The sequence below is a fragment of the Cervus elaphus genome, chromosome 15 (genome assembly GCF_910594005.1).
Source record: "Cervus elaphus chromosome 15, mCerEla1.1, whole genome shotgun sequence".
NCBI classification, from domain to species: Eukaryota; Metazoa; Chordata; class Mammalia; order Artiodactyla; family Cervidae; genus Cervus; species Cervus elaphus.
The window spans coordinates 33,332,861-33,356,207 of NC_057829.1; the positions used below are offsets into that span (position 1 = coordinate 33,332,861).

The 23,347-nt window shown below is 43.0% G+C and overlaps 1 long non-coding RNA gene across 3 annotated transcripts in view; it reads left to right on the forward strand.

Moving 5' to 3' along the window:
* Positions 1-23,347, forward strand: part of LOC122709357 — a 172,957-nt gene that overhangs the window by 23,271 nt on the left and 126,339 nt on the right. For all 3 annotated transcript variants that reach the window (XR_006345489.1, XR_006345491.1, XR_006345490.1), the window contains exon 2: positions 17,505-17,617. This is a non-coding gene — a long non-coding RNA (uncharacterized LOC122709357). The remainder of the gene's footprint in view (positions 1-17,504; positions 17,618-23,347) is intronic.

The following is a 23,347-nucleotide window of genomic DNA, read 5'->3' on the forward strand; positions in this document are numbered from 1 at the left end:
TTGAGCTGGATTCCTATAGTTTGCAGTTGAGAGTCTTGACTAATCCAGTGCAGACTCCTGTGTACGTGAGACTATGAGTCCCATGCCTATGAAGAAAAGAAAAACAAAAAGAAAAGAAAAGAAAAACATGGGTAACCAATTCTTACTTCATCTTCCCACAAGTGAGAGCTGCAGGGGTGCTAGTTTCCTCACTAGGTGACCTATAATTGAGTAGGCCCATTGCTTAATTCTTTTCTCCCCTTCCTCCTCTTTCCCTCCCCTCTGCTACAATTAAGCTTGTAGAATAGAACTATAGACTATAGTGGCTTTACAACACAGGAAAATGCCAGTGAATATTATGGGGTGGTGTTTGAATAATGTAACATTGCAATGTCCTGGCAAGGCTGACAGCATTAAGTTCTTGTCTTCCAAAACTTGTTATTTCTTGGAACACTACTCACAAGATTTATGTAAAGTATACTATGCATATGGACTTATTAATATTTATTTTATTTGCAAGAACAACTCATCATTATTAGCAAAAAGAGCCTCAAACACACAGAGACAACGCGACAACAGCTATGAGCAAGACTGACTCATGTCAACTGTGACCTTCAACTCTGGATGTCCGCGTTGTCTGTTCTTGGTTGTGACTTGACATTGGTGTGTTCCTTCAATCCAGTAATGTCTCTATATTGATACGCTTTAATTTGCACAGGAGAATTATGCTATATTTTCTTGTTTCCTTGCATGATTTTTCTTGGGAGTTGAGATTGGTCAACACCGAAATCTGATTATATTCTTTGCAGTCAAAGACGGAGAAGCTCTATACAGTCAGCAAAAACAAGAACAGGAGCTGACTGTGGCCCAGACCATGAACTCCTTATTGACAAATTCAGACTTAAATTGAAGAAAGTGGGGAAAACCACCAGACCATTCAGGTATGACCTAAATCAAATCCCTTACGATTATACAGTGAAAGTGACAAATAGATTCAAGGGGTTAGACCTGATAGACAGAGTGCCTGAGAACTATGGACAGAGGTTCGTGACATTGTACAGGAGGCAGGGATCAAGACCATCCCCAAGGAAAAGAAATGTAAAAAGGCAAAATGGTTGTCTGAGGAGACCTTACAAATAGCTGTGAATAGAAGAGAAGTGAAAGGCAAAGGAGAAAAGGCAAGGTATACCCATTTGAATGCAGAGTTCCAAAGAATAGCAAGGAGAGATAAGAAAGCCTTCCTCAGCAATCAATGCAAAGAAATAGTGGAAAACAATATAATGGGAAAGTCTGGAGATCTCTTCAAGAAGATTAGAGATACAAAAGGAACATTTCATGCAAAGATGGGCACAATAAAGGACAGAAATGGTATGGACCTAGCAGAAGCAGAGGATATTAAGAAGAGGTGGCAAGAATACACAGAACTATACAAAAAAGTGACCCAGATAATCATGATGGTGTGATCACTCACCTAGAGCCAGACATCCTGGAATGCAAAGTCGAATGGGCCTTAGGAAGCATCACTACAAACAAAGCTAGTGAAGGTGATGGAATTCCAGTTGAGCTATTTCAAACCCTAGAAGATGATGCTGTGAAAGCACTGTACTCAATATGCCAGCAAATTTGGAAGACTCAGCAGTGGCCACAGGACTGGAAAAGGTCAGTTTTCATTCCAATCCCAAAGAAAGGCAATGCCGAAGAATGCTCAAATTACCACACAAATCCACTCATCTCACACGCTAGCAAAGTAATGCTCAAAATTCTCCAAGCCAGGCTTCCACAGTACGTGAACTGTGAACTTCCAGATGTTCAAGCTGGATTTAGGAAAGGCAGAGGAACCAGAGATCAAATTGCCAACATCTGCTGGATCATTGAAAAAGCAAGAGAGTTCCAGAAAAACATCTACTTCTGCTTTAGTGACTATGCCAAAACGTTTGACTGTATGGACCACAAAGAGTGGTCCACAAAAAGTGTGGTAAAGAGTCGGAAACGACTGAGCGACTGAACTGAACTGAGCTGTTTCGAAAAGAACATTTAAATTCCCTGAGAAGTAGCAAGATAGGCTAGTCTTGAGGGAAGTGCAGATATAAGCTAGAGGATTTGGGTAAGGTAAATATGTTGAGTAGCTGTTGAACTCACACTAGACTACCTATCGGAGCTGCCATGTGAGCTGGGCTGTGACTGGTACCCAGGATTTAGAGACAGGAAGTGGAGGTAAGAGTCAGAAGGAAGACATTCCAGGTAGAAGGCACAGCTTTTGCAAAGAGAAACTGAGAAGTTGAAATCTGGGGATACATCAGGAAGTTAGATTCACCTTGAACAGATAGTTTATGAAGGGGGTGATTGACAATATGACTGGAAGGGTAGAGTGGGGCTAACTCCTCGTGGAACAAGGTGGGGTTCCTATACCACTTGCATCTCCCCACACTGTAAAGTAGGTACCCCAGCATTGCTTGTTTCCATGTTCTGATGAGGAAACTGAGGCATGTGAATTAAGGGATTTGCTTAAAGTCACATAGGTAATAAATGGTAGAAGTTGGGGAACATGAGCCCCCAGAGCCTGAAGTCTAACGTCTTGCCCATCACAGGAAACGCTGGAAGTTTATGGAAGTGAAAGAGTGACTGGGGCTTTCTTTTTTTAAAAAAATCTTTATTGGGCTGCGTTGGGTCTTAGTTGCAGCGTGTGGGATCTTTGATCTTTGCCCCCTGCATTGGGAGTGTGGAGTCTTAGCCACTGGACCACCAGGGAAAGCCCTACTGGGGCTTTCTTAAATGTCTGTTGAGTTGAATTGATATGTAGAAATTAGAGATAAATCAGATTTTGGTTCAGTATGAAAAAACACTTTCAGGAAAAATAGGCTTCTATAACAAGTTGTTTTAGCAATCAATTTTGGGGATCTCTCTCTCCCTCACTGATGTTGTGAATTTGTAACTGATAATGGTTCTTTCTTCCTTTTAGCTACGAGGAAGCTTAATGTCAAATTTGTAGCTCTATAGAATGGCTGGTCTGCTTTTTTGCATGCTAATTTTACTCCTTGTTTTATTTTTTTCCTGCCCTTTTGTCCCTTTGCTATTCATTTTGTCCCTTTGTGTTGGACTATCCATTCAAGCTGCCTCAAATTTGCATATAATTAACTAATTAATGGGGGCACAGATTGAGAAATTGTAACAGATATGCGCCTTGTGAGGTCATGAGCTCACTGCCATCAGAGATATGTAAGAAGAGACTGGAGGACCTTTTGGCTCAAAGATCAGTTCCAAGAGTTTTTGATTATAAGAGTCAGAAATAGGTCATTCTTTGACTGCACCCTCACCCATTCCCCTAATAAGCTGCACCCCAGTGCCCATAATAAAGTCTTCATCCTCTTTTAAGCCTGAGGTCCTCTGGCTTCACCGGCTAATGAGACTCTGGGGGGCCAGGCATACAGGCTGCCTGGTACTGGGGCAGCAGTGCAGATGACATTAATAGCATGTGGCTAGCCATGGACTGATTGAGTAAGCAGATGTTAAGGTCTGGGCTGATAATGACTCATTACTATTTGGGAAAAACCTGATAGGGACGCTCTCACTCTAAGAATTAAGTAGTTTATGCTTCATCAGTTGTATTGAGCAGAGTGTAAATGGCCCTTCTGGGTACAGAACTCTCCAGTTAGGAGAATTAGCATTCCTTCTACCCAGCAAGACATGGAGACAGGAAGTTTCCTTCTGCTGAAGAGCAGGTGAGAGGGGGAGGGGAAGAACTTGAAGACAGAGGTGTGCATACTTAATATTTGCATTACCAGCATCTGTCCCCCCATCCTCCCCTGCTTTATCATTTGGAGATGTGCCCCTTTGCCACTCTCAGTCCAGGCAAGGGTGGGGCTTCTCTCCCACTCAAGTTGGGAGGGAGAGCAGGTAGCCCAAAGCTGGGCCAATCAGTGCATTGCATTGCCTGGGCCACAGTGATTGGTAGAGGGAGGTACAATTGTGGCCCAGTCAGACTCCATGAGACTTGAGACATCTGCTGGGAATCTAGGGAAAGCCATTCTCTTACTCTTCCCAAAGGATGTGAAGTAGGAGCTGCAGCGGCCGTTTTGTGATTTGAACTCCCAGGCCCCTGAGTCACTTTCAGCATCTGAGTCTCCCCAGCTGATGCTACGTGGAGCAGAGACTACTGTCCCTACTTAGACCTGTCCAAATGACAGATTTGCCAGCAAATATAGGATTGTTATTGTTTTAAGCCACTGAGTTTGAGGCTATTTATTAGATAGCAGTTGATATCTAGGACAGTTCATCTCTCATATCTTGCACTCTGGGCTAATCCTTTCTTATTTGCAAACCTGATCATCTTTCCTCTGCTTAAAAAGTCCTCAAGAGCCTGCAGGTTAAAGACCAAACTTCTTCATGTGTTATTCAAGGACTTTCAGGTTCTGCCTCTGAGATCTTATCCCCCTGTCTTTCCTCTTGGATATTCCGTCCTCAGCCGCACAGAGCTGCTCACAGCTCCGTAAACAACTCCTACTGTCAGATCATACTCTGTGTCTTGTATAGGCTGTTTCCTGTGCCTGGAATGCCTGTCAGGTCCCTACCAGAAGACTCCTCTGTGCAGAGGTCCTACTTTCTTTTCTGTTTTTCAAACTTCTGTTGGTCAAATTAACCTAAATTAATCCAAAGGTTGCATTAATTAATTAGATTAACCACTATATTCCCTATATTTCTATATATATTCTCAGTTTTTCTATATGGAGATTGCCTTGATTTTATCTTTCAACCCTTCCTATGGAAAATTGCTTTGGAGAGTGAAAAAGTTGGCTTAAAACTCAACATTCAGAAATCATGATCATGGCATCTGGTCCCATCACTTCATGGCAAATAGATGGGGAAACAGTGGAAACAGTGGCAGACTTAATTTTCTTGGGCCCCAGAAACACTGCAGATGGTGACTGCAGCCATGAAATTAAAAGACATTTACTCCTTGGAAGAGAAGTTATGACTAACCTAGACAGCATATTAAAAAGCAAAGACATTACTTTGTCAACAAAGGTCCATCTAGTCAAGGCTATGGTTTTCCCAGTAGTCATGTATGGATGTGAGAGTTGGACTATAATGAAAGCTGAGCACCGAAGAATTGATGCTTTTGAACTGGGGTGTTGGAGAAGACTCTTGAGAGTCCCTTGGACTGCAAGGAGATCCAACCAGTCCATCCTAAAGGAAATCAGTCCTCAATAATCAGGACTGATTATTGGAAGGACTGATGTTGAAGCTGAAACTCCAATACTTTGGCCACCTGATGTGAAGAACTGACTCAATTGAAAAGACCCTGATGCTGGGAAAGATTGAAGGTGGGAGGAGAAGGGGACAACAGAGGATGAGATGGTTGGACGGCCTCACTGACTCAATAGACATGAGTTTGAGTAAACTCCAGGAGTTGGTGATGGACAGGGAGGCCTGGTGTGCTGCAGTCCATGGGGTCACAAAGAGTCAGACATGACTGAGAGACTGAACTGACTGATGGAAAATTCCATTTTATCTTATTTTGAATTCCCAACAGCCCTTTAAAAAAATTCTGTATTTCACTGTATCTTGTATTGTTTCATGTTTTATGTTTCTTGCTTCATGAATGAAGTAGCTTCTTAAATCTTTCTGCTCTTCTTTATTCTGAATTATCATAGCTTCCTTGTAGGTCTGTTTTTCTATATTTCTTGATTTCTTGCTTTCTTACTGGCGACCCCGTGGACTGTAGCCCACCAGGCTCCTCTGTTCATGGGATTCTTCAGGCAAGAATACAGGAGTGGGTTGCCATTCCCTTCTCCAAGGGATCTTCCTGACCCAGGGATTGAACCCAGGTCTCCTGCATTTCAGGCATTCTTTACCACCTGAGCCTCCAGGGAAACCCTTTTCTTGTTGGCAACTTGCCTCAAACGTTTGACAGTTCTTGAGTTGTCCATTCATGTTCAAGAAAGAGCAGGACATAGGGCTTGAAGTGTTCCCCTGTGATGGGTGAACAGGAAGCTATTACCCTGGAAAAACCAGAATGCTATAGATGTAGGCTGCAACATCCCACCCCCTGAGCTATCTTTGATTGTCCCAGACAGTTGGGAGTGAATTCTTCCTTGTCACTGAGGGACGCATACTTTGGTAAAGAGCCCACTGTACATGGGGTGGCGTAGGAGGAGTAATGAGCCTTATAAAGATTAACCCCCTCTGTTCATTCCCTGATTTACCTTCTGACCCTCCTTCTTAATTGGTAACTTTGAATCGCAAACCTCTCTCTACCTCAACACGGCAGGATAGCCTCCTCATCAGCTGTAACTTCATTCTCAGGTATTTCAGACTGTCTCTTCTTCCATCCAACTCCATCCATATCTGACCAGTTTCTATATTTTAGACATACATGAAATTGCCTTTCCATTGATGTCTCACTCCTGTTCTCTTTGTCATATTGGCTTTATGCCTTTTGAATTCTCTCCCTGTCATTTTATGGGGATCTCATCAGGGCGAGCGAGATGCCTGGTCCACAGGCTGTGTGCTTCTGCTTTTCTGCCCTGGGAAGGACTTCAGAAACCACAGACTCAATTTGAAATGAAGAAACCAAATTTATAATGGATACAGCAACTGGCTAAGGAAGAGTGGCCAAGTAGGGAAATAGTAGAGTATATTAGTTTAGAGCATGGACTCTGAGACCAGATGAGTTTGAACCCTGGCTCCATCACTTAGTAGCCATGGGACCTTGAGAAAGGTTTTTATCTTCTCTGTGTCTGTTTTCCCACCTATAAAATGGGGATAAAAATACTGACCTTTTAGAGTTATGAGATACAAGTGAGTTACTATATATGAGGGGCTTAGAAAAGGGTCCATCATGAAGAGTTATCTAGTAGTGGAGAAACTTAGTAAGTTTCAGATCTTGGCCAAAGTCAGGCCCTGCACCAGTATGTCTTATGAGCTTCTATCCTATGAAGTTCCTAAACAAATAGAAACACAGCCATTGCTAAATTAAGTACAGAGTCATCATCCTGGTAGCGCAGACCCTCTGCAGGGTGAAATCTCTGCCCCCCACTCCCACCTGGTTTGTCCACCTGTTGCCTCAGATCCCTTCCCCTCTTGCACTATCCAAGCCATGCAGTCTACACCAGTCCCCCCTGGTCCTAATTCTTTATGGCTGATTGGAACAGCTTTTAAATGTAGTCCCTAGGGCCCACCATTGATAACTGTGTTATAGCAAATGGCACCCTCAAGCACCTGGAGAATCCCTCTCTTGTCTCTTTTGCTGCTGCTTTTGCTGAGTTTTAAATCTGTTTAACAAAATAGACTTCTGTCCTATTTGTGTCTTGGCTCTCATCAGAATTTCCTTGAAGGTAAGGACTGTGGCTTAGTCATCTTAGTTTCCTCCAGAAGGCTGGCTGGTGTAGTACTTCACATCTGCTATTAAGCATGATGGAAGGAGATGGGTAGACCTGATTGAGGTCTCAGCTATGCCAGTTAATAGCTGTACATTCTCAGATAACTAAATTATCTTCTCTGGTCCACCACTACCTCATGTGCATTTTGAGACTCAAATAAGATGATAAACCTTTTACAAACCTAATAAACTGTAAGAGGAAGATTTCATTGTTGTTGTTAGTTGCTAAGTTGTGTCCAACTCTTTTGCGACCCCATGGACTAGAGCCCACCAGGCTCCTCTGTCCATGGGATTTCCCAGGCAAGAATATTGGAGTGGGTTGCCCTTTCTTTCTCCAGGGGATCTTCCTGACCCAGGAATCGAACCACGTCTCCTGCACTGCAGGTGGATTTATTACCACTGAGCCAAACCTAAGGAACTGTGAGAGGAAGATTTCATTGAGGACATGCTTATAAAGAGAAAAACTTAGCAGTGATGACAAGGACTCCTCGCAGGTAGGATGGGTTAAGGGAGATGAAACCCCAAGGATCTATCAGGAAGGACTTGGTAGAGGCATGTAGTGGTGGCCAGGGGCAACTGGCACCCATGAAAAGTGGTAGGTAGGTGATCAAGAGGACAGGGATTTTAAGTATAGCTGATTGGAGGATGATGTGATGACCGGGATGGAGAATTTGGCAGGAGAGCAAGTTTGGTGGCCAGATAAGGTGTTAGGTTTGTGAAATGTAAGGTTTGAGGTGAGGATTCCATAGAGATGTTCTGTCAGAAAGTTGAACACGTGAAGTTCCTACATGGGAGAAAATCTTGGATGTCTCTGTTACTGAGCTGATTGTTGGTACCATGGAGAGGATGAGATGCGTGAGGGAATGTGGAGACAGATCAGAGAGCTGAGGACAGGATTTTAGGGAAGAGAAGCATCTTTTGAAGTTTTAGGCTAGAATTGTAGTCCATGGAAAGAGGAAAGTGCTCTGTGACACAGCAGGGGACCAGGAGAGCACTGGTCTCAAAGATGAGAATTTAAAGAATGAATGCTGATTACTGAGTGGGTATTTGTTGATATTAAGAAACTATGTGATGTGTTTAGAGGTGATAATGGTGTTGTGTTTCTGTTTTTTGTTTTTAAGTCTTAATCTTTTAGATATACACATTCTTCATCTGAATGATTTACAGATAAAATGATATGGTGTTTGGTACTTGCTTTAAAATAAACTGGTGGGATATCTAAAAGGGACACCCTTTAGATTCAATATTCAAATAGGATGAAAGTTAAGGATGGAAAAGATACACCATGCAAACAGTAGCCAAAAAGAGAGCTGGGGTGGCTATAGTATTATCAAACAAAATGGACTCTAAGACTGAACTTACTATTAATGACTAAGGAGGATATTTTGCAATGACAAAAGGCCAATCCATCAGGAAGACATAAAAGTTATAAAAATATATGCACCTAACAAGCCTGGCAGGCTACAGTCCATAGGTTCGCAAAGAATCAGACATGACTGAGTGACTAAAAAGACGAGGATGCGTCTAACAACAGATCCTCAAAAACATGAAGAAAAAAAAAAACCCTGATAGAACTGGAATGAGAAATAGATAATTCAACAGTAATAGTTGGGGCCTTCAGTACTACACTTTCAATAATGGATAAAATAAAGAAGATCAACAAAAGAAGTAAATTTGAACAACAATCTAAAACAATAGACCTAATAGATACCTATAGAGCATTATAGCTAATGAAAATAAAATACATGTTCTTTCCAAGTGCACATAGAACATCTTGAGAATTTGGTTGGGACTTGAAAGTGTTTTCTGAGCCTGGCATAACTTGAGGCCAATTTTCCTGAATTAATCAGCCACTGAAATCCCTCCTGATTAAGGACAGGATAGGACACAGTGTTTGGGCTCAGAGCCTGCTGCATTGGTTAGAGTTCTTAATTATACTTACAGAAGTGGGTAGCTTTGTGCTTAAGAAGATGGGCTCAGGGCAGTGGTCTGGATCCGATTCCTGGGTCTGCCACTTACTGGGTCTCTGAACATAAGCAAATTGCTTAACCTCTTTGTGCCTTGATTTTTTTCGCTTGTAGGATAAACAGTGATATTAATATTGACATCTTAATATTTGTTAATAGTTGTTAGGATTAAATTTAAAAATCTATGTCAAGCATATACAACCATGCATGGAACCTAGTAAACATTAAACAAGTGTTAGCTATTATTATGAATGACTGGGTTATAGGTAACAGAAATTCAACACAACTAGATTAGGGAAGACGGAGGGATTTATTGACTCTTGTAACTGACACTATAAGAAACCAAGCATTTATAAGTCAGTTTATTTTCAGGAATATCTCGAGGCTTCACCTTCTTCTGTGTTGGTTCACTTCTCAGGCAGGTTTTCCACAAGGTGGCCATCTGCTTCTCTGTGCTCACATCCTACTTTCTGAGCAATGCCAGCAGAAGACAGAGCTCCTTTTATCTTGAAGCTCTAGCAAAGGCTTTGGAGTTGGCTTTTACTGGCCTGGCTGGTGTTCCCAGCCCAGCAGTGATCTGATTACTGTGGCCAGGGGAACTCAGAGCTGTCATTGCCAGTCCTGAGTCCCATGTAACCTTTACAGCTGAACCACATGATCTGAGGTTGGGTGGGGGGAGAGTCCCAGAAAAGAATGAGATATTTTTATCAGAAGAAAAATAAGGATGCTGGGCAAGTAGAAAGCCATTTCTATTACACCTGCAGAAGTAGCAAAGTGGAGAAGGGCTGTGGAAGAAGGGAGGAGCCTGTGCCAGGTGGTGAAGCTACTAGCGGCATGAGAACGTGTCACAGAAGCTGGTGAAATATTTCCCAAATTGAGTTCCACTGAGTGCCAGTTCAGACAAGCATTAATAGACATTCCTGTGAGACAGGTTCTATGGAGGAGGAAGTTTGGGAAATGCCAGGTGTCTTCACTACAAAATTCTCCCTGCTTTTAACACACCTCTGTATTTGATGATTCTGCAGGATCAAGATACAGATCTGAGATTCCGGAACCACAGAACCCTTATTCAGTGAAGCATTTTGTAGGATCACAAGCTGTGGAACACAATTTGGGAAGCATGGTAGAATAGGATGGTGATGAGGTTGGGAAATGGCAGGAGCAAGAGACTTCCCTGAATGTTCATAGGAGGACAATGGCCTGCAGGTGACTGTAGGTGGTGAGGAGTGAACCTCTCCTCCTCATGCCTGGAGTCAGAAAATTCTCTCTTGGTCCAAAGGGGAAACCAAGATCAGACCGTTTTTTCTCTAACTAAGTTCACCCTCACCCAGAGAACACACCCTCCCCATATGTCAGGAAACAAATGCAGAAGCCTGATGCAGGTTCTCGCCCCTTTAGATTCAGCTGAGAACAATGGGAAGGAGCCTCATTCCTGGGGAGAGCAAAGAGTTACTAGACTTACTCCTCCAGGCAGGGTGTGGTGCGCAGAGATGATGGGGCCTGATCTTGGAAGGTCTCTGCAGGGCAAGGTCTGTGTCCTCCATGTGTGCTCACAGGCAGGAGAGAACGTCCATCAATGGGTGTAATTAACAGAAGCATCTCAGACAGCATTGTGTGGCCTGGAGAAGACTTTCTTTTATGGGACTACCGGGGAGTAAGCATGTTCTCAGGGAGATAGCCAAGTCTTCGCAAGCTTGAGTACCAAGGAGTCAGCCCCCTAGAATCCTTTTGAGTTATGTCACTGCAGTCCTAATGCACTCTTACCATCCTATGGTAGCTTTTGCATGGGAATTAATCCCACTGTACTCTAACAGAGCTATGCATTCTTCTTTATGACTTGAGACTAAAGGTTTCAACCTATACACGGGATAGACTGGTGACCTAAAGGGAGACATCTCTTGAAGGTGGCATTTGTCCAGAGGGCCATTCCCCCACAGAAAGGGACCCCTACCACCACTTACCCCTCAGTGCTGTCGTGAAAGTCAATTGCTACTGTTAATCATTTCAGTTTTAGGGACATTTATGGAACAGACTTCCCTGGTGGCTCAGATGGTAAAGTGTCTGCCTACAATGCAGGAGACCCGGATTTGATCCCTGCATTGGGAAGATCCTCTGGAGAAGGAAATGGTGACCCACTCCAGTACTCTTGCCTGGAAAATCCCATGGATGGAGGAGTGTGGTAGGCTATAGTCCATGGTGTCCCAACGAGTCAGACACAACTGAGCAAATTCACTTTCACTTCACTTTTCATGGACTAGGCACCAAGTTTTCAGTGGGCTTTCATTGTTTCTGTTGGTTCATGAGAATTTATTTATAACTGAGGAAATGGAGATTCAGAGGTTAGAAAATTTTCCTGGAGTCATACAGATGGTAAGTGGCAGAGCTAGGGTTCAAATGCAGGTCTATCTGATGCCAGCGACTGTGCACTTATGCTAGGCAACTGGCAAGAATACTAGAGCGGGTTGCCATTTCCTTCTCCAGGGGATTTTCCTGACCCAGGGATCGAACCTAGATCTCCTGCATTGCAAGTGGTTCTTTACCATCTGAGCCACCAGGGAAGCCCACAGAAGTGCTTAGAGAACATGAAACGATGATGCTCTTATGATTTACACACAGGGTGATTTGAGTTTGATGTTTATCTGGGGGAGGAGCATTCACTGCTGTTCTTCTTAAGAGGCAGGATATGTTCTGGGACTTGGGTCCTGGGATTCTCTTCATATTTTCTCTGTCAATGTCCTCTGGGACTCAGGAGCCATGGTTTTGAAGCTACTCCTGCCAGTTAGCTCTTGGTCATAAATGGGCATCAGCTGTAAATCAGTAGAATGTTCTGTCATTGGCTCTAAGCAGCAAATGAGATAATTAGGTCTTGCAAAGCTAGTCATCTGTCATCTCATTTCCATGTTTGATGGCGTTCCTAAATATTGGTACTATTTGTCAAATACTCCCTTGTGCTCCTTTTGAAGGAGTTTTGCTCTAAAAGGGAGGAAGAGAAGTGAGGTGGTACCTGAAGGGAAAATTGAGATTAGGAGAGGCTGTTCTTTGTTTTTAAATCAATGAACGAATGAATGAATGACTAAACACATAAATAATAAGAGCATGTTAGTATGCCGTTAGTATCAGTAGTGAGGAGGCATGTGATGAAATGAGAAGATGACTGAAGCTATGTCCTCAAGTAGACGAGATGGGGATAGATTTAAAACACAGATGGAAGGACTTGCTGTAATCAGACATTTGGCTGGAATCCAGATATCCCATACTTACAGAATCCTCCAGGCCATAGCGGGGAGGCTGTGGGTCTTGGGGAAGAGACTTGGACTTAGCCAGGAGGACTGATTTCCAATGGCCCCATGCTTCCTCCAGAGGGTCCTGGAACAGGGTGGATAACTTCTATGAGCTTTGGTTTTGGTCTCCTTGTAAGATGAGGATGATTTTGCATACTCTGCAGAGTTGCAGCAAGTATTAAACAAGGTAATGTAAGAAGAACCCTTGGCATGGAAAATAAAAGTTATTTCAATTCTATCACTGAGACATAACTGTATTTACCATTTTAATGTATTTTTGCACCTATCTTTTTCCCACTTAATATAAACACATGCTTACAAATACTATTGTTCTTTACATACTCTTCTATAACATGCTTTTAGCACTTAAATATATTGAGGACAATTTTCCACAACAATTTTTCTATAACATCATGTTTTAAATATATGCAGATCATTACAGTAGGTGGATGTACCGTACGGTATTTTAACCAGTTCCTGTTGTAGACATCATGGAAGTTGCTCCTTACTATTTTCTATTATAAATAACACTGTCAAAATTTCCTTTCATCTGTATTTTCACATACATCCATAGTTATTTCCCTACGGAAGTTTTCTGGCAGAGGAATTTCAGCTGACCTGTGGGCAAGCTCTTTCACATGGCTATAGAGAGAGGAGGAGGATTTTAGGGGACAGCACAGACAGGCAGTGAAGTGTGATACCTGAAGGGTGCTGATCAATGGCTTGCTGTCATTCAGGAAGCAGGGCTCTGGGGGCCTGAGATCAATCTCTAGATGTGATCTGTCTCCTTAAACAATTTAATTGCTGCCCCTGTTGAAGACATGAAGGCAAGCTTACCAAATATGAGGATGTTGTGAAGGATATGTTGAATGTTGGAATCAAGATGCAAAGGAGACCCTGAATGGCAGGAAGAACGGGCTGAAGCAAACAGGAGAGACTGAATCGGGAAAACTGCAGTGCCTTAACAATGATAAATCTAGACTATGCACATCAGGGCTAGAGTGGAGCTGGATGAACGCCAGGTCATGCCAAAAAGACATGGGAATTGAAGTCACGTGGTTGACCCCAAAACTCACAAAACAATCCAATAAATATCAGGTGGTTTTGGTATGAGTACAGTGTCTAGACCTTGTGTCAGTGGAATGTTGATAAGCTGGAACTCAGCAGAAAAAAAAAGCGGTCAGGCTGGTGAATGATCTAGACCATAACTCTTCCATAGAAATACTGCTGTTGTTCCATCACTAAGTCATGTCCAACTCTTTGTGACCCCATGAACTGCAGCATGCCATGCTTCCCAGTCCTTCACTATCTCCCAGAGTTTGCTCAAATTCATGTCCATTGAGTCAGTAATGTCATCCAGCCATCTCATCCTCACTCACCTCCTTCTCTTGCCTGCAATCCTTTCCAGCATCAAGGTCTTTTCCAACAAGATGGCTTTACAATGTGGGCCATATCAATCTATCTAAAATTAAAAAAATTTCTAGTAGCCAGTACAATATTTTAGATAACTCAGTCTATCCAAAATATTATCATTTCAGCATATAATCAATACAAACAAATTACTGAGATATTACATTCTCTTTTTTTCCCCTATGCACTAAGTCTTTGAAATCCAGTGTGTATCTTATACTTCCAGCACATCTCAGTTCAAGCTCTAAATTTTCAATGGTCAAAATGAAATATAGTTCACTGAAACAAAAAGTTGTATTTAGTGGAAAAATATTTTATACTGCTTTTGTTTTTTAATTTAAATTTAAATGATTAAAATTAAGCACAATAAAAATTGAGGTCCTCAGTTGCCCCAACAACACTTCAAATACTCAGTAACCTCATGTGGCCAGGGTCTATTGAAATTGGACAGGGAAGGTCTATGCCCTATGGTTGCTACTCAAAATGTGGTCCATGGACCAACAGCATTTGTGTCCTCTGGGAAGTGGTTAGAGATGCAGATGCTCAGGCTCCACCCAGAACTCCTGAGTCAAAATTTGCATTTCAGCAAATTCTCTGCATGATTCATGTGCTCACTTGAGAAGTAGTGTCAGGTGATGACTTGGGGAATGTATGAAGAAACCAGGAATGTTTCGCATGAGAAAAGGAAACTTCAGGAGACTATGATAATTTTCAAACATTTAAGGGCCTGTATGTGGAAAGTGGGAAAGATCAGGTGGAAGAACTGAGACCACAGGTGGAGGTGGGGCTGGGGTGGGAGAAAGGGAACTGAACGTTTTTAAGCTTCCATGGTTAATTTCACTTAATCCTCATAATGAAAGAACTGGAATTGGAGTTAACTCAGATAATCTGAGTTGAGATCTCATCATCACTAATCACTGTGCATCCTCAAGGAAAAATTACTTAGCCACTCTGAGCCTCAGTTTATTGTCTCTAAAATGGGAAAAATAACAACCCACATGCGAGGGCTAATGTGAAGACCGTGTAGGCAAGGACCATAGTCACTGTATTTACCACACCTTCCCTGGGCTCAGACATGGCATGGATTCAGTCTGCAATGAGGATTTCTTTATGAACTAGGCAGAGCTCTGGCGTGTGAAGGATGGCTGGTACTACTATTAGCAGGCTTGTGGTTTGGGGTGACAGATTGCGTTTTTTAGTAGACACAAATGAACCCTGCCCCCGTGTGTCTTTATCGCACCAAAAGCCCATTTTTTGTTTACAGCCCTGATTGATCTGGGTTGATCTATCTGCAAACCTTTTCATCAGGAGGGTGAAAATAGAAAACTGGGGAGGCGAGGTCAGGGCTCCTCCATCTTACCCTGCTCAATGGGTGGTGCTGGGTCTCCAGCCACATTACCTTAATGGGGGTAAAAGATGTCCAAAGAGTGGTACCGGGTCATCCTAGGATGGAGAGGAACTGGCCCATAAGAGTGTTTCTCAGCAAAAGATCTCACTGCTGCTGTGCAAACCACATCTGTGCTCTGTCAGGTAAACAAAGAATATCTGCAGCTCTCAGGCAGGCACTAACATTAGCCGAGTGAGGGCTCTTTGGGGACCGGGGAGAGTAGGCTCGCATTTGAAAATGAACCACTGTACGTGGATTTATAGCACTGCTTTTCTGATGAAGAGGGGGAAATATTTTTCTCTGGGAGATTAGAATTTACTAGTGGATTCAAGTGTAACTTTGGAGAGTGGCAGAGGTATTAGATGTGGCAGTATCACAGTATTGTTTTATTGGCAATTAGATTTCAAACTGGCACGAATGTATGAAAATAAGTCTCAATTATGGGCCTGCGAAGTTTCTCCACCATCTGTCAACAGTTTGCTCCTTATGCCACAACATGTGTACCTTTGGAGGGAAAATGATTTAATAGCCCAAGTCAAGAGGTACAGCTCACCAAATTATATTGGAGTTTATGGCCAAGGCCTGCATTTGTGATTTCTGATGCAGAGAAAGCAAACATGAACTTGTGTGCATACACACATACACACACACTCTTTAGGGGCTCACAGCTGTCAGAGATGGAAGATATTGTCAAAAGGAGTGAATTTAACTTTTGCATTTTATAATTGGGAAAAATCAAGTCCCAGAGAGGCCAGGGACTTATGCAATTGGTGCTGTGAGATGGGGCAGAGCTGGAATGATAACAATAGGATACTTAGGGATGGGGCAATGGTGGGTTAGTAAATGTGTAACAACCTCTGGGGAAATGAAAGCCCTGATGTGTAGCACCTGCCTATTCCCATGATGTAAGCACTTTCATGACGGCGATTTCATACTAACGTGATACCACTGAATGTGTAGTTTGGAAGGGATGTACGATTGCCTCTCACAAGCCAATTTCTGTGGCTCCAGTGTACCGTTGTGAAGGGGGATGGAGTTGCTTATAGATATTTGTGGTTTGCCTGTCCAGCATCTGTTTCCCTTTCCAGTAAGTGTACCCTCATTTTCCCTGAGGGTATCCACCTGTACCCTGCTTTCAGCCCATGGAGTTTGGTTAGGGTGACCCCATCACCAACTCCAGGAGTGGCGTGACCCAGGCCTGGGCCAATTAGTGTAGTTCATCTCCCTGGACATTGATTGGTTCAGGGTTGGGCTTGTGGCCCAATTTGGCTCTGGGAGTCAGGCCCAGGACCTCTGTTTGAAGTGGTGGTCTTAGAGTTATGAAGGAGTAGCTTGTATTGAGTGGTGGTCCGTTTGCCAGCATGAGAGAAGAGGCTGTCTGAGAATGAAGACAAACACAGAGGAGAACAGAGCTGAGAGACTAGAAAGAACAGGTCCTGAGTCTGTTGTTTGCTTCTGGGTCTATCTGAGCTTCAAGTGTAGTTCTGGACTTACTGAGAATCAATGAACATGTTTCATTTTTTAAAAAGTCTGTGCATTTATTATGTCAATTATGTCTCACTTTAAAAAATATATCCAGACAGAACCAGTTGTGAAGCAGGGCTCCTTCAGGTCTACTCACTTCTGGAGTAGAAGCTAAGTTCTTAGCTGCCTTTCCCAACCATGCCTTTTCTCCCTCTGTCCAAACTTCAGCAAGCATCCTTGTTCTGAAAAGGATTTGGGAAAACTGCATGTTTATTTATCAGGCATGCTGCGTCTGATGGGAAGAGTTCTAACTGACAAGTTTGTTCCTGAGAGCTATACTAGGGAATCTCTAGAGCCTTTTTGATCTGCAACTTATCTAGAGTTTGATCCATGAAGTCACAAGCCTTGTCTATCTTAGACATCATTGCTTTCACAAAACCCAGAATATGCCTGATGTGTGGGAAATGCTCAGTAAATATTAGTGGAATGTCTTGTATCAGGCAGGCTTTGCTGTGTTATGATGCTGTAACAAACAACCTCTAAACTCAATGGCTTATAACAACAAAGTTTTATCTTTCACTCAAAGTCTTTTATCATTTATGTTGGCTGCAGCTCTGCTCCATGTCTTTTTGTTTTAGGGTCCAGGCTGATGGAACAACAGCTCCCACTGGGAACATGAAAATCTCATGGCAGAGGGAAAAAGAGCAAAGGCAGAACACGTGATGACCCTTAAACTTTCTGCTTAGATAAGGTACTTGGTACTTCTTTTTATGTTCCATTGGTCAAAGCAAGTCACTTGGCGGGGAGATGTCCTCCAAAGCAAGACACTGCATACCATAGATATTGATAGAGATGAATAATCAATCCCCGTGTAGGTTGGGGAGTGAGTAATGGGGAATAATAATACAGGCAACCACACACTTAAAGGGAGAATGTGGGAATGCAGTTAGAACTAATCTTGTGAAACTGAACATTTGAGTATAGTCTGATCCAGCATTGGGCTTCCCTGATAGCTCACTGCTCCTGCAGTGCAGGAGACCCTGGTTTGATTCCTGGGTCAGGAAGATCTGCTGGAGAAGGGATAGACTACCCACTCCAGTATTCTTGGGCTTCCCTTGTGGCTCAGCTGGTAAAGAGCTGCCTGCAATGTGGGAGACCTGGGTTTGATCCCTGGGTTGGGAAGATCCCCTGGAGAAGGGAAAGGCTACCCACTCCAGTATTCTGGCCTAGAGAATTCAATGGACTGTATAGACAATCGGGTTGCAAAGAGTGGGACATGACTGACTTTCACTTTCTTTCACTTTGACCCAGCAATGCCCAGGGAGTTTCTTGCCTGTGGGTACCAGTGTTATAGGAATGTTTACAGGAGCATGTTTGGAATAGCAGAAAACTCCCAACTCAACTCAAATGTCTGTAGACAGATGAATGGATATATAAATTAGAATACATTTACTCAAAGCAATGTAATGCAGCAATGAAAGTGAATGAACCTCAGCTATTTGGAACAACATGAATACATCTTAGAAGCATATTAAGTTAAGTGAAATAAGAAGATACAGAGAATTTGATTCCAATTTTATAAATCATTCACATGAAAAAATTACACAAAAAGCAAATGAATGATAAACACAAAAATCAAGATTTGGCTGCTTTGAGTGGGGCAAAGTATGACAGCGGGATAGGCGGATGCAACTTACTGCTGATGTTCTAGCTTTCAAATGGGGTGGTATATTGGGGGAGGTCATTTTCATATTGTGCATTTTAACATATTTGTTACATTCTTTTGTGTCTATCAAATATTATGTACAAAATGGAATTAGAAAAAAATGCAAAAATAACAGCTAGGAAAAGTAATAATTTTTGAAAAGATGAGTGGTTGTGGAAAAGTGCTGTCTTAAAAAGTGGGATTCCTAGAAGCAAATTTGGCAAATACATGTTGGGGCAGAATTCCGGGACCAGGATAGAAGGTGGGTCCTCTCAGCACCAACCCTAGACTGTGGCAGTTCACACCGTCAGCCCTCCCCACGCCTGGGGGGTGACCTGTGTCCTCATTGGCCCCAATATCATGCTTTCTAGGCTGCTGCAGGGACTGAGGTGCATGCAGGGACCCTGCCTATGGGCCCAGACATTCCAGGTCCACAAAGAAAGGTTCTCCACTGTGGATGAACACAATTGACGATTGGGTTTGTCCAACGGGGGTCCTGATTGAACTGTCCCTGAGTTTGGTCCTCTGTGGGTACATAGGGAAGTCTCCTTTTGGCCTTGTAAAGTAGAAGAGGCCACACCCAGATAGCTCTTGGTCACACCCATGCCACCCTGTCCACTCCGGTGACGCGGCATTCTGCTGGAAGAGTCCCTGATCGGGTCTCCAAGCTCAGGGCAGGAGAAGGAAGCTTCAGATTGGATATTATGGATCTCTGACAAAATAACTGAAGAGCACCTGCCCCAGATGCTTCAGCATCTTCCTAGTCAGAGCGAGTTACATTACTGAGGGGGATGCCTGCTGTGGTGACTCCAGGAGCCCAAGTGGCATCTGAGTCTCTTCCATCAGAGAGAGAAGGAGAAGGGTGCTATGGGGCAGCTTGGAGATGAGCCAGAACCGAAACCACAGCGCGGGTGAGACCTACCCAACATCTGCATGAGGGGAAGCCTGCCCACGCCAGCTCTGCTGAACTTCCTTGCCCACCTGTGGGGCACCTGCAAAAAGCTGCCAACTGCTCCCTTTTGGGGGCAGTGCCGACTTACCAATCTCTACATGCTCAGGCTCATTTAGCTCATTTTAGTTTGGTTGCTTCTGGTTGCAGGTAACAGAAATCCAAAAAAAAAATTTAATTTTTGTCTATTTGCATTTATATAGGAGTAGATATAGCTTTAGGTGAAAGTTGGTCCAGGATTCAAACAAATATCACTGAGCCCTCTTTCTCTCTTTCATCTCTTCTTGGCTCAGTTTTCCAGTGTGGGCTTTATTTCAGAGAGACTTCTCACCACTTCCAGCCCTAGGGGTCTCCCAAGAGCTTCTGGGACTCCACTAAAGTCCAGCAAGAAAGAAGTAACTGCTCAGTCCCCATGCCCATTAGAAGCCCTGAGATTCATCCTGTTGGGGTCACATGCCCCTTCCAAGCCAATCACAGTGACTGGGGACTGATTGGTGTGGTCAGGTCACATGATCTCCTCAGGGCTGGGGATGAAGTCAGCATGCCCAGAACTTGCGGGTTTCAATAGAAATCCAGGACTGTGAGGAAGAAGGAAGGGGGACTGGGTGCTCAGAGAGTAATCCACAGCCACTTCTTATCTGCTGATGCTTGCTGTTGTTCAGTCAGCAAGTCAGTGATGCCATCCATCCAACCATCTCATCCTCTGTTGCCCTCTTTTCTCTCTGCCTTCAGTCTTTTCTGGCATCAGGGCCTTTTCCAATGAGTCAGCTGTTCATATTAGGTGGCCAAAGAACTGCTGATGCTTGTTAGTCATTTGGAGGAGCACTTTGCACCTTAAAGATAACGGTGGTTTATATGCCCCACGGATGTTAAAAAAGTATTTTTCTCTATGGTTGTTTGCCTTTTACATTTATGTTTTTTTTAAACTTTTATTTTTAACCATGGTCATTTTCAAACACACACAAAAATCAGAGTGAATACAGTAATGAATGCATCTCTGTATCCATCAACCAGCTGCAACCATTGTCTTATGTTGATTTTTGTCTCTCAAAGTTTCAAATTTGTTCAGAGTTCAATCTTCATCTTTTCTATTGTGGCTCCTCCCAATATTTGTGATTGTTTTCAGAGGGAAACTAGATATATAGTCACCTACGTTTTTTCTAGGTTTGTTTTATTTGGATATATGCTGTGAAGTGAGACGCTAACAGGATTTTTCCCCAGGTATACAGTTTCCCCAGGTCTGTTTATTGAATCATCCATCCCGTTCTCACTGGTTTGTGAGGCATCCTTGATTTGATATTAAGTTCTCGCATGTACCAGTATCTGTTTCTGGCTACATATTCTGTTTTATTGACCTATGTGTTCTTGCACCAATATCAACATTTTAAATTTAATAGATGTATAAATAAGTTTTCGTATCCAGTATACCAAGTTCCACACTAGGTTTCTTTTTTCAGTATTTTCTTGCCCAACTTTATCTATTCATTCTTCCAGATGAAACATAGAAAGATTTTTCTAAGTTCAAAAAATAGTGGCCTTAGGATTTTGATTAGAATTGGTTAAAGTTCTGTGTAAAGTTGGAAAAAAGAACATTTTCTTCATAGTCAGTCTTCAAATGTATAAATATAGCACATCTTCCTATTTATTCAGGTCTTGTAAGCCCCTCTGTAAAAATGCATGGTGTTATCTCCTATGAGGGCCATTCCTGGGTTGATTATGTATTCTGCTTTGTTTATGGATGAGAGATTTAAAACTTCCCATTTTATTTTCTTTATTCATTCTCTCTAACTTTTTATTTCTATCAAGTCTGAGTCACTCTGAGAGGTTTAGACCATGCTTGCTAGGAACCCACCACCCAATCGGCCAGAGTTTATATTTGCTCTAGAAGTGGAGTCTCTGAGCCCCACATTACAGTGGAAAGAGCATGAGATCTGACCTCAAGACAGGCCTGAGCTCAGGCCCCTGCCTTGCCCTTTATCAGCTGTGCATCCTTAGGCAAATTGTCATTTTGCCTCTCCAAGTCTCATTTTCCTTACTGGCAAATGAATGTGGGTTGTTTCCTCCATTTTTAATCTATTTCCTTTTATTGTGTTTGTTTCCAAATTTCTCTTTCTTCTCCAGGGGAGGCTAAACTTTCTGGGAACAAGAGTTATGCCTCCTCCATGGCTACAGGTGGAGACCGTAATCAGGTAACAGTGGATATTTGGTCCTGCCAGGCCATACTGACTTCAGCGTCCAGCCCAGGGACACCATTTTGGTTCATTTGAAATAGAAGATACTTCATTTATTTATTTTTATTTTTAGTATGAGGAAAATTGCTTTACAATGTTGTGTTGGTTTCTGCCATATAACATGAATCGGCCATAAATACATATATATACATATAAAAATGTATATATATCCCCTCCCCCTTGAGCCTCCCTCCCACCCCTGATCCCCATCCCACCTCTCTAGGTCATCACAGAACCCCAAGATGAGCTCTTTATGTTATATAGCAGCTTCCCATTAGTTGTCTGTTTCACCCATGGTAGTGTATATATTTCAATGCTACCCTTTGAGTTTGTCCTACCCTTTCCTTCTCCCACTATGTGCACAAGTCTCTACATCTGCATCTCTCTAAATAAAGGATACTTTGAAATAACCTGGAGCCCTCACCTGGATTATGGTTCTTTAATAAAACTTTGAAATATGGATAATAGTTTTCAAGAGTAAAATAGATGAGGTTTATTGAGATCTTAGCATGCGCCAGGCACTAGGTGATCACGGTCCAGGTGTGATCTCATGAGACTACACAGTACTCTGGTGAGGAAGGTATAATCCCCATCTTAGTTCAGAGATGCTAAGAAACAAAGATCATGCAGCCCAAGTATGGTGCTACTGAGACTCAGACCAACTCAGTGCCCTGAACCTGCATACCCTATCATCTTCCCAACCACAATCAAGTGGTGTGTTAACAGTGCCTCAGGCCTTGGAGGTAGCCCTCTGGTGGTCTAGGTCTTGCTTTTAGCAAAGTAATGAAGTCAGGGAGCCATTGATCATGTTAGTTGCCTTCTCTTTCTCCTTATATTTTAAGCATCCCCAGAAAAAGACTCTGATCAATGCTTCTCACTATGGTGTTGAATTCTTACTCATCCAGTCTTTGCCACCCCTTGCTCTCCTGACTCGTGAGTGGCAGGGCAGTAAGGCCTTGTAGGACTGCTGGGTGGCAGAGAGGGTATGGAACATGAAAGGGGCACAGAGCATGGAGGTGGAGGACCCACGGCCTGGCAGGATGGCAGTGGGGAAGAGCTCTGGATGGATTTGTGCACGGCTGTGGGGTTGCATGGGAGAGAGAATGTAGGCATGTGGGAGTATGTGCTTATGTGTGTGAGTCTGTGCATGCATGTTTGACTACACATGGGTGTTAGCTTAAGCACATGTGCACATAGTTATGTTTATCTTTGTGCATGGGTGTATACGTGTGTGACTACATATTGGTGTGTATGTATGTTTGTGTATGTGTGTGCAATTGTCATTTGTGTACATTTATGTGTGCACATGTAGGGGAGGATGTGTATATCTTTATCTGTGTCAAATGCCATGGGTATGTGTGCATGGGTGGGTGTCATTATGTGTGTGTGTATAATTGTGTGTGCGCTTGTACGTGTGTGAGAGTGTGTGAGTGTACGTACGGCAGGGCCCTGGACTGGAGAGCTGGGTACCTTTCCTTCACTCTTGACAGATGGTCCAGCTAATGAGGGCCCCTCTGCCACCTGCCTGTGTGCCCTCCTCCCCAGGGCCTTGCTCCCTCCCTCGAGTCCTGCTGCCTTCCTGTGGCTGTTTCTCCT